Raw genomic sequence first — 15,338 nt, forward strand, 5'->3', positions numbered from 1 at the left:
TAAATCACAGCAAGATCTTTTTTGATCCACCTCCTAGAGTAATGGAATAAAAAACAAAAATAAACAAATGGGACCAAATGAAACTTAAAAGCTTTTGCAAAGCAAAGGAAACTACAAACAAGACAAAAAGACAACCCTCAGAATGGGAGAAAATATTTGCAAACGAATCAATGGACAAAGGATTAATCTCCAATATATATAAACAGCTCATGCAGCTCAACAGTAAAAAAAAAAATAAAACCCAATCCAAAAATGGGCAGATGACCTAAATAGACATTTGTCCCAAGAAGACATACAGATGGCCAAGAAGTACCTGAAAAGCTTCTCAAAATTACTAATTATTAGAAAAATATAAACCAGAACTACAATGAGGTATCACCTAACACCAGTTAGAATGGGCAGCATCAGAAAATCTACAAACAACAAATGCTGGAGAGGGTGTGGAGAAAAGGGATCCTTCTTGCACTATTTGTGGGAATGTAAATTGATACAGTCACTATGGAGAACACTATGGAGGTTCCTTAAAAAACTTAAAATAGAATTACCATATGACCCAACAATCCCACTACTGGGCATATACCCAGAGAAAACCATAATTCAAAAAGACACATTCACCACAATGTTCATTGAAGCACTATTTACAATAGCCACATCATGGAAGCAACCTAAATGCCCATAGACAGACGAATGGAAAAGACGAGGTACATACATAAAATGGAATATTACTCAGCCATAAAAAAGAATGAAATTGGGTCATTTGTAGAGACGTGGATAGATCTAGAGACTGTCATACAGAGTGAAGTAAGTCAGAAAGAGAAAAACAAATATCCCATATTAAAGCATACATGTGGAACCTAGAAAAATGGTACAGATGAACCAGTTTGCAAGGCAGAAATAGAGACACAAATGTAGAGAACAAATGTATGGACACCAAGGGGGGAAAGTGGTGGGGTGGTGGTGGTGGGATGAATTGGGAGACTGGGATTGACATATATACACTTATATGTATAAAATAGGTAACCAATAAGAATCTGCTGTATAAAAAAAATAAATAAAATAAAATTCAAAAATTGAAAAAATAAATATTTAAAAAAAAACAGAAAAAAAGTTCTTTCCTTCCCATAGACATATTTATATGAATGAATGATTTCCATGCTTATAACTATAAATACAAAAAGAGAAATAAAACCTACCTTGAACAATAAAAGAAAAAAAAACAGAACCCACTGGTCATACAGAGGAAAACCCTATCAGGGCACTTGCTCCAGTGGTAAACAATTCTGAAGTTGGTCAGAGGTGGGGAATCGTCTCCCATGCAGCCAGCAGCGCCCCCGCAAGGAGCGTCCTCATTGCAAAGCTGGGGGACCGTGAGGAGGCGTCTCTGAGTAAACGTGAGCTGAGCCTGAGGCCAGCTGCTGCTGAACTTTTCCCACCCTTCCCAGGTAAAACACCTGAATGTGTGCAGGGACTTTAAAGCCTAGAGGAAGGGGCTTGGAGTCACACCAGCGAGAGCACACAGGTCGACTTGGTGCCTGAAGGCCAGCCAGGATGGTCCTGGCCCCAGGCGCTCTTCTGGAATCTTTCCATTTCCCTGCCTGAGGTACCCCTCCTGTCCCGGCCCTGGCTGCTTTTTTCCTTCCTCACCTCTGCCCGGGGAGAAATTCCAGCAGCAGGTATGGGTGACACATCCTCTTCTTTAGCAGGTGGCAGCCTGGCAACTCCTGCAGAAAGTCCAGCAGAGCCCCACTCACACCAGGCCACCCATAGAGTTGTGGGCCCTACTCCCTCCCACCAGCCCAGCCCCGAGACTGCTGATGGAGCAGAGAATATGGCCTCAGGCACAGCTGCAGGGAGTCTTGCTGCCTGGAGGTGTGTTTATATTGACCTTAACCCAGGCACACCTGGGGAGGGCTGGCCGGCCAGGTCAGGCAATCCTCGCCCCTCAGGGGCTCACAGTTGCAGAAAATGGGCCTTGCTGCACCGACCAGGTCCAAGGAACAGGTGTACGGTCCTGAGTGTCAGCATCGACAAGGGGCTGCAGCCCTGGCTTGTTTTCTAATCATTTTATCTGGTCCATGAGTGGGAGACAACTTCAAGAAGATCCTCTCCTAATTAGAGATACCCAGGAGTCAGGAAGAGAAGGGGTGGTGGGTGGAGACAGGCCTGGTGCCCCAGCTGCAGTGGAAGGCTCAGGAAGACCAGGAGGATGGAGGCCACACAGAGTGAAGCCCAGGGTCACAGACCTGTCGGAATTGCTGTTTGTTAGTTCAAGCCCTGCTCTGAGGTGCTCTGTGTCAGCTCTGACCGACAGGTGAGCTGGGGGTGCTCTGCAATGAGGGTTATGTGCACAGTTCCTGTGTGCCCATCCCTGCCGGGGTACCGACTCAGGTGAGTTCCGTATTCTGGGAGGGGCCTGACCACGAGAGCCCCTTGAGCTGCTGGGTACCTGGTAAAGGACGCCAGGACACTCAGTGAAGCCACTGAGGATATACATCCAGTAGTTCCTAATTCCTACACACTGCTGGTCATTCTACCATCCACTAGGACATGCTATTCTGTATTAGACTTCAATGATGCTTTCTTCTGTATTCCATTAGTCCCAGAGTCACAAGAAATTTTGGCTTCTGAGTGGCAGGACTCATCATACAACAAAAACAATACTGCTGGTCCATCCTGCCCCAAGGGTTCAAAAATTCCCACACCATCTTTGGGGAAGCGTTAGCTAAAGACCTAAAAGATCTACCTCTGGAGAAGGGAACCCTCCTTCAATATGCAGATGACATTCTGATTGCCAGCCCTACTAAGGAGGCCTCTGAACTACCTAGTCAACAAAGGATAGAAGGTGTCCAAGAAAAAGATTGAAATATCACAGACTAAGGTGACCTGCCTGGACTTCATTCTCACAGAAGGTCGGAGAATCCCATCCCAGGAAAGGGAAGAAGCCATTTGCAGCCTTACCCTTCCTAAAACTAGAAGACAGCTTAGGGGTTCATGGGGAGGCCGGGGTTTGCTGCATCTGGAGCCCTAAATACAGTCTAATAGCTGAGCCTCTACATGAAACACTGAAAGGAAACGATGATGATCCTTTTTGAATAGAATCCAGAAGCGGCCTTTCAAGAATGGAAAGATCAGTCAATTCAGACCCTTGCCCTGGACCTCCCTAATTTAACTAAACCCTTTGACCTTTACATTCCCGGTCGAAGGTAAATCGCCCTTGGAGTATCAGTGCAAAAACTGGGACCACTTGAAATGGAGCAACGCAAGAATGCCCTCCAGGGAGGAGAAACTACGGTCACCATGGGATTGGCCAGCCGCCCCATCCGGCCAGGATACTGGGGGTATCTAAAAACCTGGAGGGCTTCCCTGGTGGCACAGTGGTTGAGAGTCTGCCTGCCGGTGCGGGGGACGTGGGTTCGGCCCTGGTCTGGGAGGATCCCGCGTGCCGCAGAGTGGCTGGGCCCGTGAGCCATGGCTGCTGGGCCTGCACGTCTGGAGCCTGTGCTCCGCAACAGGAGAGGCTGCACCGCGATGAAGAGTGGCCCCCACTCGCCGTGGCTGGAGGGCCCTCGCACAGAAACGAAGACCCAACACAGCCAAAAATAAATAAATAAATAAATAAATAAATAAATTTATTTTAAAAACCTGGAAATCAGCAACCCACAAGGCCAGCTCCCTCCTAAGGGAAAAGGACCACACTGGGTGATCCTAAGCACCCACCATGCCCTGAAGTTGCAGGGAATGCTCCGTGGACACACTGACCTCGAGTGAGGAGGCCCTCCAACTCCAACCTCCAGAAAGACAACCTGGGGCAACGGGCCCCCATGACAACTCATGTGACCATCACTTGACCTGGAGCTTCTCTCAGAAAACAACAAGAGTGTGCCCCAAAAGAGCAGACTACTGCTTGTAGGACTTACTGCACCCAGAGGGTAGCTAATAAGCTTGGCGGGGGAACCGTAAATAACGCTGTCACCATAGAAAAGCCTACAGACACTGCAGTGACGGTGGCCAATGAGACCGACTGGACTCCTGGCTACTTCAAAAAGCCATTGACTCAGTGGCCATCATGTTCCTGGATCACGACCGGCCCTGGACTGTCTGGGAGTTGAGCAGGCAGGGCTCTGACACCTGGTGCTGTTTGTACGTTAATTCAGTGGCTTAATTGAAGAAAGCACAGACTACTGGTCAGAGCACCTAGGCTGGCAGAAACCGTCAGCCTAAGGTGGCCGAACAAATGTGGGGCGGGGTAAAACCGGCCCCCTGAGCATCTTGGTGCATCTCTTTCCTGGACCCTTAAAGGTCATTAGAATTTATAACACTTCCAATGCTGGTGCTCAGGCGAACGAGCAGTGAGAGAGGAGGCCTGGGGACAATCAACCTCACCTGGAGGCTGCTGGGGAGAAGTTCTGCCCTTCCCCCCATGTATGAGGACTCCCAACTCAGCACAAAGCATTTGCAGAAGAGGGGTCTGCACCCTCAGTGCCCCAAGAATGAGGAATGGGACTAAAGGCAGAGGAGGGGTTTGTCACTGACAAAGCCCATTAAAAATTCCTGGGAGATAAAAATAGAATCTAGGCAATAAAATAAAGTCTAACCTTTTATTCCTTTGTGCTTTGTCTAATTTCACTTGCTGCTAGGTTTCCACATGCAGAGGTCCCACACCCGGCACTTCAGACCCGATTTTCTAGTGCAAAATGGCTGGGCTGACACCTCAGCTCGCGGGGCCCCGTGCAGACTCCGCCACATAGAGCCTGAGCCCCAGCCAACCCGGCCCTCGAGAGCTCCACCCGCTCCCTCCCGCTGAGGCTGACGGGATCCATACACAGCAGCTCGGCCCACAGCCCGCGGGGGAGAGCACGCTCTCACCTCTCCATTCTTTGATCAAAATATAAAGTTTTCCTTTGCTTCTGAACCAAACTCAGTCTCGATCTGTTGGCTCCAATGACACTGGGCAGGGGGACCCTTGTTGGGGCTCACTCTGGAGGATCAGTAACAGAAATTGAGAACATTGTAACTTCAATGAACAGATGTGTGAGCCAAACTGTAATTAACATAGAGCAGTGTATAAGGCTCGTGTAAAATAAGATGTTTCTAACACTTCCATTTGATATTTCCATCACTTTATTTTAAGCAAGTTCAGTGGAGGGGTTTGTCTTATTTGTCAGGTCAACATTAGAGAAATGACGTGATTTCTTTCCAACGATGTACATCTAATAATCTTGGCTCAAGCTTCAATCTTGTTTTGAAGCTTCCCCAATGTTTTTCCATTGAAAATGATACCTCTCTTTCAGCTCCCCCATTTCTGAGAAGGATGAAATCTTATAACTTATTATTACCAAAGGGGAAACAAGGGAGGAGGGATAAATTAACAGGTTAGGATTAACACATACACACTGCTATGTATAAAATAGATCCTTAACAAGGAACTACTGTATAGCACAGGGAACTACACTCAATATTTTGTAATAACCTATAAGGGGAAATAATCTGGAAAAGAATAGATATCTATATCTACATCATCTATCAACGACAGATAAAATGTAACCTAAAGGAGGCCGATGTTGAGTGCTTCTGACCCTGAAGATTTCAATCATCTAAAGCTCAGACTCTGCATACTGCCCAAGGCCCTTAATGCACATACATGTACCCATAGCTTAAAATTTCCCAGTTTGGGGTTCGGGGAGACACTGATTTAGGAAAAATCCCTGGTGTTCTCCTTACATGAAAGGGACTCTATCTACAGCTAAAACATGCATGTGACATCCAGAAGATGGTACACTGTTTGATCAGGAAGAGTCTGGAAAAGACACGTCATCTCCTCATCTCCGGGTAGTCGGGTTCACACCTCCAGCCTCTTTCCTAACAATCTCCCCACTTGGGGATGTCAGCACCTTCAACATCCTGTTGTGCACAGTTTGGAATTTGTCCAGAGGATGAAGCAGAAGGAGGAGAAACAATGAGAGACAAGCCCTAGGTGTTCGGACAGGCACATGCCACTTTATTTTCCCATCAGGGAGACGAATTGACCAAAGGCTAAGATGGCCCACAGAAACAGAATAGGGCTTGCGGAAATCCGCTGTTTTGTGGCAAGTTCCAAAAAAAAAGCAAGTTAAAAAATGGACCTCAGGGGCACTAAAATTCACGAAACTGCACAGTTGAAAATATCTATCGTCGAAAAATGTCTTGAGGTAAGTCACCAAAAAGAACTTGTAAGCAAGGGAGAATTGCAGGAAAGGGATTTGAAGTGGTAGAAAGGACTTGCCATTAAAGCACATGAAAAGGGACTGAACATCACCGATGATGCAGTTGGCCAAAAAGGGCGTATGCGTTTTTTCTGAATATATTCAAGAAAAGGGCATACGCCATTTTCAGCCAACGAAACAGGTGGGCATTGCAAATCAACACTACAAAGATGTATCACTTCACATCAGCGATCCTCATAAAGTGTAAAAACCAGAAATGCAGGACAGGGCGAGGAGAAAAGGGAGCCCTGTGAGGCTGATAGTAGAAATGTAAATTGCCAACGGCCACTCTGGAGAAGTGTATTGTGTTTACTAAAACATCTAAAAAAATGAGCTACAGAGCAAAGGGCACTTCCACTCATGGGCATATATCTTGGGAAAAACAAAAATCGACAGGACACAGGCACCCCAACGTTTACCGCCTCTCTGTTTAAAAGAGCCTCGACTTTGATACAACCTAAATGTCCTTGGAAGAAAAAAATGGATAAAGAAGATGTGGTACTTATGTAGAGTGGAATATTACTCAGCCAGGAAATCAATGAAATAAGGCCAGTTGCAACAACTCGGAGGAGTTATGTACGATCATTCTAAGTGACATAAGTAAGAAAGAAAAAGACACATATCATAAGATATCACTTACAAGTGGAATCAAAAATGGCTACACATGAACTGAATTACAAAACAGAACAGAGTCACACATTTAGAAAACACACTTATGGCTGCTTAAGGGGAAAGGTGAGGTGGGTGACGCATAAAACAAGAGTTTGAAATTACCACAGATACCGTTCCATAAACCAATATGTAACAGACAGGACCTACTCATTGCTTAATGAACTGAACTCAACACACCCTATTCACCGCTAAAGAATATATTAAGTAGAAAGAATCTCAAAAAGTATTTATTGATATTGCTCTGTAAGTGAATCCAGTGCGTGGAAAGCGGCATAAACGCAGCAGTGAAAAGCAGCTAAACCCCATTATAAAAATAAACTACAAAAAAGAAGAAAAAACAAACACAGGGAAAGAGAGAAATTCTTACAAAATTCAATCAGGGGCTGTGATGCAACCTGGATTGACCACATCTAGACCCACAGCTGGATGAGACATAATGCTGGACACTCTTGGGGCTGAGAGGATTAGTGAGGTTGGGTGAGCAAATGCAGATGTTTTAAAGTAATACTGCATGGTACCCATTCCATGGGTTCCAAATCTCCAGGTTCAAGGGAATCTTCCTATAGCTAAAACATGCCTGGGAAACCCAGAGGATGGTACACCGTGTGATCGGGAAAGGTTTCTAGAACGCACCTCATTATTCATCTCCCCAGCATTCATCTGGTGCTTGGGTTCGCCATTTCAGCCTCTTTACTAACAATCTCCCCACTTGGAGAATCAGCACTTTTAACCTCCAGTTTCGAACAGTTTGCAAATTGTCCAGAGGATGAAGGGGAAGAGGGGGAACCAATGAGAGACTAGCTCTAGGTGTTGGGACAGGCACATGCCACTCTAATTTCCAGTCAGGAAGAAGAACTAACCACAGGCTCAGCCTGCCCTCTGGAACCAGAATAGGGCCTGAAGCAATCCTGCGGTTTTGCGGCCATCTCCCAAAAAACAGAGTTGAAAAATGGACCTCAGGGGCACTGCAATTCACAAACCTGCAGGGTTATAAATGATAACTCTCGTCCAGAAATATATTGAGGGAAGGCAACCAAGAGGATTTTAAAGCAAGGCAGAATCGCAGGCAACAGTTTTCAAGAGGTAGATTGGACTCGCCTTTAAACTACATGAAAAGCGGCAGAACATCGACAATGATGCAGTTGTCCAAAAAGGGCGTATGCGTTTTTTCCTGAATATATTCAGGAAAAAACGCATACGCCCTTTTTGGCCAACCAAACAAGCGGACAATGCAAATCAGCACTACAAAGAAGTTTCACTTCGCATCCGTCAAGAGGCCCATCCTGAAAAAGTGTAAGAACCAGAAATGCATGACAGGCCATGGAGAAAACGGAGCCTTGTTACATTGATGGGCAGGATATAAATTGGCAACGGCCACTCTGGAGAAGTGTATGTTGTTTCCTAAAACATCTAAAATACAGAGCTACAGAGCATACGGCACTTCCACTCATGGGCATATATCTTGGGAAAACCAAAACTTGACAGGACACAGGCACCCCTACGTTTAGTGCTATTCTGTTTAGAAATGCCTCAACTTGGGTACCACTTACATGTCCTTGGAAGGAAAAAATGGATAAAGAAGATGTGGTCCTTATATACAATGGAATATTACTCAGCAATTAAATCAATGAAATAAGGCCAGTTGCAGCAACTCGTTGAGACTGAGGTACGATCATTCTAAGTGACATAAGTCAGACATAAAAAGAGACTTATCATAAGGTATCACTTATAGATGGTATCTAAAAATGGCTACACATTAACTCAATTACAAAACAGAAACAGAGTCACACAATTAGAAAAGACACTTATGGCTGCTAAAGGAGAAAGGTGGGGTGGGGTGATGAATAAACCAGGAGGTTGAAGTTAGCATAGATACGGTTCCATAAACAAAATAGGTGATCGACAGGACCTACTGTATAGCTCAAAGAGCTGGACTCAGCACACTGTTGTCACCAGAAAAGGATATATAAGACTGGTAAGAATGTGTAAAAGAATTTATTGATGTCTCTCTTTAAGTGAATCAAGTGAATAGATGTAGAGCAGGAAGAAACACAGTATTGAAAATCAGCTATACCCCATTATAAAATTAAATAACAAGAACAACAACAACAAAAAAGACAGTGAGAGAGAGAGAAATTCTTACAAAATTTGTTAAAGGGCTGTGATGCAACCTAGACTGACCACATCTAGACACAAAGCTGGATGGGACCTAAGGCTCTACACTCGTTGGTCTGAGAGGCTTGGTGAGGATGGGAAAACAAATGCAGCCCTTTTAGAGTAATACTGCCTGGCCCCCATTCCGTGGGTCCCATATCTCCAGGTGCAGGTGACCCTTCCTACAGCTAAAACGTGAATGGGACATCCAGAGAATGGTACACCGTCTGTCCGGGAAGAGTTTGGAAAAGTCACCTCATCTCCACTTCTCCTGGTATTCGGGTTTCCCCCTCCAGCTCCTTTCATTAGAGTCTCCCCACTTTGGGAAGGCAGCACACTCAACAGCCGGTTTTGCACAGCCTGGAATTTTCTGGGTGAAGAAGGGGAATGGGGAGATGGAATGAGACACAAGCCCTAGACGTTTGGACAGGCATATGCGACTCTAGTTTCCTAATCTGGAAGAAGAATTTCCCTACCCTTCAGGTGCCCCAGTAACGGGAATGGGTCTGTAGAAATCCTGCCCCTTTGTGGCTGCTTCCCTAAACAACAAGTTGAAAACTGGTGCTCAGGGACACTGCAATTCACAAACATGCAGGGTTGTAATTGACACCTCTAATGGAGTCATTTCTTGAGCCAAGTATTCGTAAAGGCCTTGTAAACAAGGCAGAATTGCAGGAAAGGGATTTCAAGAGGTAGTTTGCACTCGCCATCAAAGCACATGCAAAGCTGCTGAACATCGCCAATGATGCAGTTTGCCAAAAAGGCCGTATGTGTTATTCTTTAATATATTCAGGAAAAACCCTTACTCCATTTTTGGTTAACAAAACAGGCAGGCAATGTAAATTAATACTACAAAGAGGTATCACTTCACACCAGTCAGAATGGCCAACCTCACAAAGTGTAAAACCTGAAATGCAGGACAGGGCATGGAGAAAAGGGAACCCTGACAAGCGAATGGTGGGAATGTAAATTGCTAACAGCCACTCTGGAGAAGTGGGTGGTGAGTCCTTAAAAATCTAAAAACTAGAGCTTCAGAGCATATGGTGCTTCCACTCCTGGGCCTGTATCTTGGAAAAAACGTAAATTGACAGGACCCAGGCACTCCAAAATTTATGCAGCCCTGTTTACAAGAGCCTCTACTCGGAAGCTACCTAAAAGTCCTTGGAAGGAAGAATGGATAAAGAAATTATGGTAGATATGTGAAATGGAATATTACTCAGCCATGAAATGAATAAAATAAGGCCATTTGCAGCCACTCGGAAGGACCTAGATACATTCATACTAAGTGTCATAAATCAGACAATGATAAATAACATATGATATTACTTATCAGTGGAATCTAAAAATTGATACAAAGGTACTATCTTACAACACAGAAACAGAGTCCTAGACTTAGAACACAAACTTATGGTTACCAAAATGGAAAGATGTGTTGGAGGCAAAAATTATGAGGTTGGAGTTAGTATATACATATTTACAGAGAGAAAACTTGTAATCAACATGGACCTGCTGTAGAACACTTGGAACTCTTCTCAACACCCTGTAGTAACCTCAATGGGAAAATAATTCTAAAAAAAATATAGTCAACTCTGCATAAATGAATCATGTCGGTGTATATCAAAAACGAACACAACATGGTAAATCAACTATAGTCCATTATAAATTTAAAATTAAATTACAGAAAAGAAAAATGATCACTAAATTCGTTAGTCACTGTGAACGTGCAAGTGTCACATCCCTGGACACAGACCCAATTTTGTCCCAAGGCTGGACTCTTGTGGGCCTGAGGACCTCGGGAGGATATGCCAGCTAATTCGCCCCCCTTGAACATGTAGTACCTGGTCCCCTCTGCATGAGATCACAATCTCCATATCTAAGTGTGCCCTCATACTACTAAACCAACCCTCTGACACCTAAAGGATGGTGGACTCTCTGGGCTGGATGACATTTAGAAAATCACCTGGTCTCAACATATCCTGGTGTTTGGGTTCCGACCTCCAGACTCTTTCATTAGGGTCATCCCACTCTGCAACAGAGCACCCTCAAAAGGTGATTTTGCAGTGGTTTGTATTTGTTCGGAGGATGAAGGATAAGGGGGAAGAAGGAATGGGACAGAAGCCCTTACATGTTTGGTCAGGCACATTCCACATCTAAGGTTGTGTCAGTAACCAGACAGGGACAGTAGAAATCCTGCCACCTTCTGTTTCCCATAACAAAAACTCTAAAACTGGACCTTAGAGGCACTTCATATTCACAATGCCTGTGGAGCTGTAAATTACAACAGCCCTCAAAAAATGTCTTGGGGTAGGTAATCGAAATAGACTTCAAAACAAGGCAACCTTTCAATAACCCTTTTTCAAGGGGTAAATTTTACTCACACTGTTCAAAAAAAAAGCACATATGAAGATGCTCACCATTGCTTTATTTTAGACACATGCAAATCAGATGTACAAAGAAGTATCACCTGGAACCACTCAGAATAGCCATCATCACAATGTCTACAGACAAGAAATGCTTCCGAGGGTATGAAAAAAAGAGAAACTTACTACTTTTTTTTTTAAATCTGCGTTGGGTCTTTGTTGCTGCGCGTGGCTTTTCTATAGTTGCAACAAGCGGAAGCTACTCATCGTTGTGGTAGGCAGCCTTCTCTTTGTGGTGGCTCCTCTTGTTGTGGAGCACAGGATCTAGGCACACAGACTTCAGTAGTTGTGGCACGTGAGCTCAGTAGTTGTGGCTCGTGAGCTCTAGAGCGCAGACTCAGTAGTTGTGGCACACGGGCTTAGTTGCTCTGCAATGAGTGGGATCTTCCCGGGCCAGGGCTCCAACCTGTGTCCCCTGCACTGGCAGGTAGATTCTTATCCACTGCTCCACCAATACTATGCTATTGGTGGCAATGCCAATTGGTAACATTCACTATGGAGCACAGAATGGAGGTTACCAGAGTAAGGGGAAGCGGGAGGGATAAATTGGAAATTGGGATTGACATATACACACCACTATATATAAAAGAGATAACAAATAAGGGCCTACTGTATAGCACAGGGAACTCTACTCAATACTCTGTAATGACCTGTATGGGAAAGGAATCCCAAAAGGATTGTGTATATGTATAACTGATTCACTCTGCTGTGCAGCAGAAAGTAACACAACATTGTAAATCAACTATACTCCAAAAAAATTGAAATTGAAATGAAATGAAATAAAAGAAAATAAAATAGAGTTACTAGATGATCCAGCAAGTTCACTCCTGTGTGCATATCTGGAGGAAAGCAAAAATCGAAAAGACACATCTTCCCCAACGTTCCCTGCAACACTCTTTACAATAGCGAAGACATGGAAGCAACCAAAATGTCCATCAACATATGAATATCGGTAAAGAATATGTGGTACATATATATAATGGAATATGACTCAGCCATTAAATAGAAGAAAATAATGCCAATTGCAGTAACATGGATGGACCTAGAGATGATTGTACTAAGTGAAGTAAGTCAGACAGAGTAAGACAAGTATTGTATGATATCACTTCTAGGTGGAACCTAAAAATTGATACAAATGAAATAAGTTACAAAACAGAGGCAGACTCACAGACTTGGAATACAAACTTATGGTTACCAAAGGGGAAAGGAGGGGGGTCGGGATAAATCAGGAACTTGGGGTAAACATATGAATACTACCCTATATAACATAGATAAGCAACAAGGACCTACCGGGAATACCTTTATCAGAAAAGAATCTGAAAAAGAATGAATAAATGCATATGTGTAACTGAGTCACTTGCTGTGCAGTTGAAATGAACACAACATTGTAAATCACCTATACTCCAATAAAATTTAAATTAAAAAATAAAGAAAATCACCTATATTTCAAAAGAAAAAAAGAATTCCCATCTATTTTTATGGATTGAGAGCTTACATTTTTAGTGCTCAATATTATCCCATTCCCAGAATATATTAATACTGTATCATTTCATTCACCTATTGGAGGACACCTTAGTTTCATTCACATTTTGGCAGTATTGAATTAGGTGCTATAAATAGCCATATGCAGGTTTTGGTCTGGACGTATGTTTTAAACCACTTTCAGTAAATATCCATGAGAACACTTGACGGATTGTACAGTAAGGGAATGTTCAATATTATAGCAAGTGTCAAGCAGACCACCAAAGTAGCTATATTATTTTTCATTTCCACCAATAACAAATGACATTTCCTATTGTTCCACATCCCCTACAGAATTTGTTCTTGTCATTGTTCACATTTTAGCCATTCTAAGTGTTACATAGTGGTATGTAATTGTATTTTTAATTTGCTTTTTCATGACAGTATGTAATCTGGATTATTCTTCTGTATACTTATATGCATAGTGTCTATCTTCTTTGGTGAGGTGTACATAAAGTATATTGGTCCACATTTTATTTACGCTGCTTTCATTTTTTTCTACCGAATCTCTATTTATTTTATTTATTTTTGTGCCTTATTGCATTAGCAAGGACTTGGAGTAAAATATGGAAAAGGAGTCATGAAAGGGGATATCCTTGCTCTTACCTGAACTTAGTGGAAAAACTTCACGTTTTTGACCATTAATCATGATACAGGATAACAGTTTCCTGCAGATCTTTGTTATCAACTTGAGAAAGCTCCAGTATATTTCTTTAACTGAGAGTTTTTATGAAGAATGAGGGTTACATTTTTTCAAAGGTCTTCTGAATCTATTGATATGATAATGATTGTCTTTTGGGTGTTGATATGATGGATATAATTATTTGATTTTAGAATGTTGAACCAGCCTTGCATACCTGGGATTATTCCCTCTCATTCATGATATAAAATTCTCTCAAAATATTGTTGGATTCAATTTGTTAATATTTTGTTGAGGATTTTTGCATTGATGTTCCTGAGAGATATTGGTCAGTTTTCTTTACTATTCATATGTTCCTCTAACTTTGGATGTTGTGGTTTTAGTGTCAGACATTCATTTGGGGAGATTCTCAGTCTTTTTTAAAAAATACTTTCTGTTTTTGTTATCTTTATTCTCCTCCAGCTTTACCCATTAGGTATAGGTCACAGCATTTTTCATTGTTCCGCAATTACTGATTACTCTGTTCTGTTGATTTCGTTCCTGCCCATTTTCTCTTTTCTTTTGAGATTTAAAGGTTTCTCTAGATATGTCTTCAAGCCCACAGATATTTCTCCTCAGGCAGCTCTTTGACTGCTATAACAAAATACGAGAGACTTGGTAATTTATAAACAACAGAATTTTTTTTTCTCATAACTGTTGAGGCTGAAAAGTTCAAGAAAAAGTTACCAGGGGCTTCCCTGGTGGTGCAGTGGTTAAGAATCCACCTACAAATGCAGGGGACATGGGTTCGATCCCTGGTCCGGGAAGATCCCACATGCCATGGAACAACTAAGCCTGGGCACCACAAATACTGAGCCTGTGCTCTAGAGCCCGCAGGCCACAACTACTGAACCCGTGTGCAACAACAACTGAAACCAGCACGTCTAGAGCCTGTGCTCTGCAACAAGAGAAGCCACCCGATGAGAAGCCCGTGCACCACAACAAAGACCCAACGCAGCCAAAAAATTAATTAATTAATTAATTAATTTAAAAAAAAACGAACAAGTTGCCAGCTGAATTAGTGTCTGGTGAGCGACCAATTTCTGGTTCATAATGTGGGGCTTCTGGCTCGGCAATGAAATCATGTAATGGGCATAAGATCTTCGGTGTGCTACATTTATCAGATCACTAATCCCATGTTTGAGATCTCTGGCCTCATGATCTAATCACCTCCCAAAAGGCCCATCTCCTAATATCATCAACATGGCAGCTGGGTTTCACAATTTTAAAATTAGAGGTACAAAATGTTTACACCATAACAGGGACCACAGAGTTAATTGATTTTTCCTTTCATGTGAAAGGTTTGCACATTTATATTTATTACATAATCCCCAAACCCTTGGGTTTTTTAAATTCTTTTCCCGTATAGGACAGTACAGACCATTGAAAAGAGTTCCCTGTGCTATAAAGCAGGTCCTTATCAATACTTATCTATTTCATATATAGTAGTGTGTATATGTCAGTCCCAATCTCCCAATTTATCCCTTCCCCACTTATCCCATGGTAACCATAAGTTTTTGTTCTATATCCATGACTCTATTTCTGTTGTGTAAATAAGTTCATTTGTACCTTTTATTTTTTTTTAGATTCCGCATATAAGCACTATCATATGATATCTGTCTTTCTGTGTCTGACTTGCTTCACTCAGTA

This window comes from Balaenoptera ricei, chromosome 2 (genome assembly GCF_028023285.1).
Source record: "Balaenoptera ricei isolate mBalRic1 chromosome 2, mBalRic1.hap2, whole genome shotgun sequence".
Taxonomy (NCBI): Eukaryota; Metazoa; Chordata; class Mammalia; order Artiodactyla; family Balaenopteridae; genus Balaenoptera; species Balaenoptera ricei.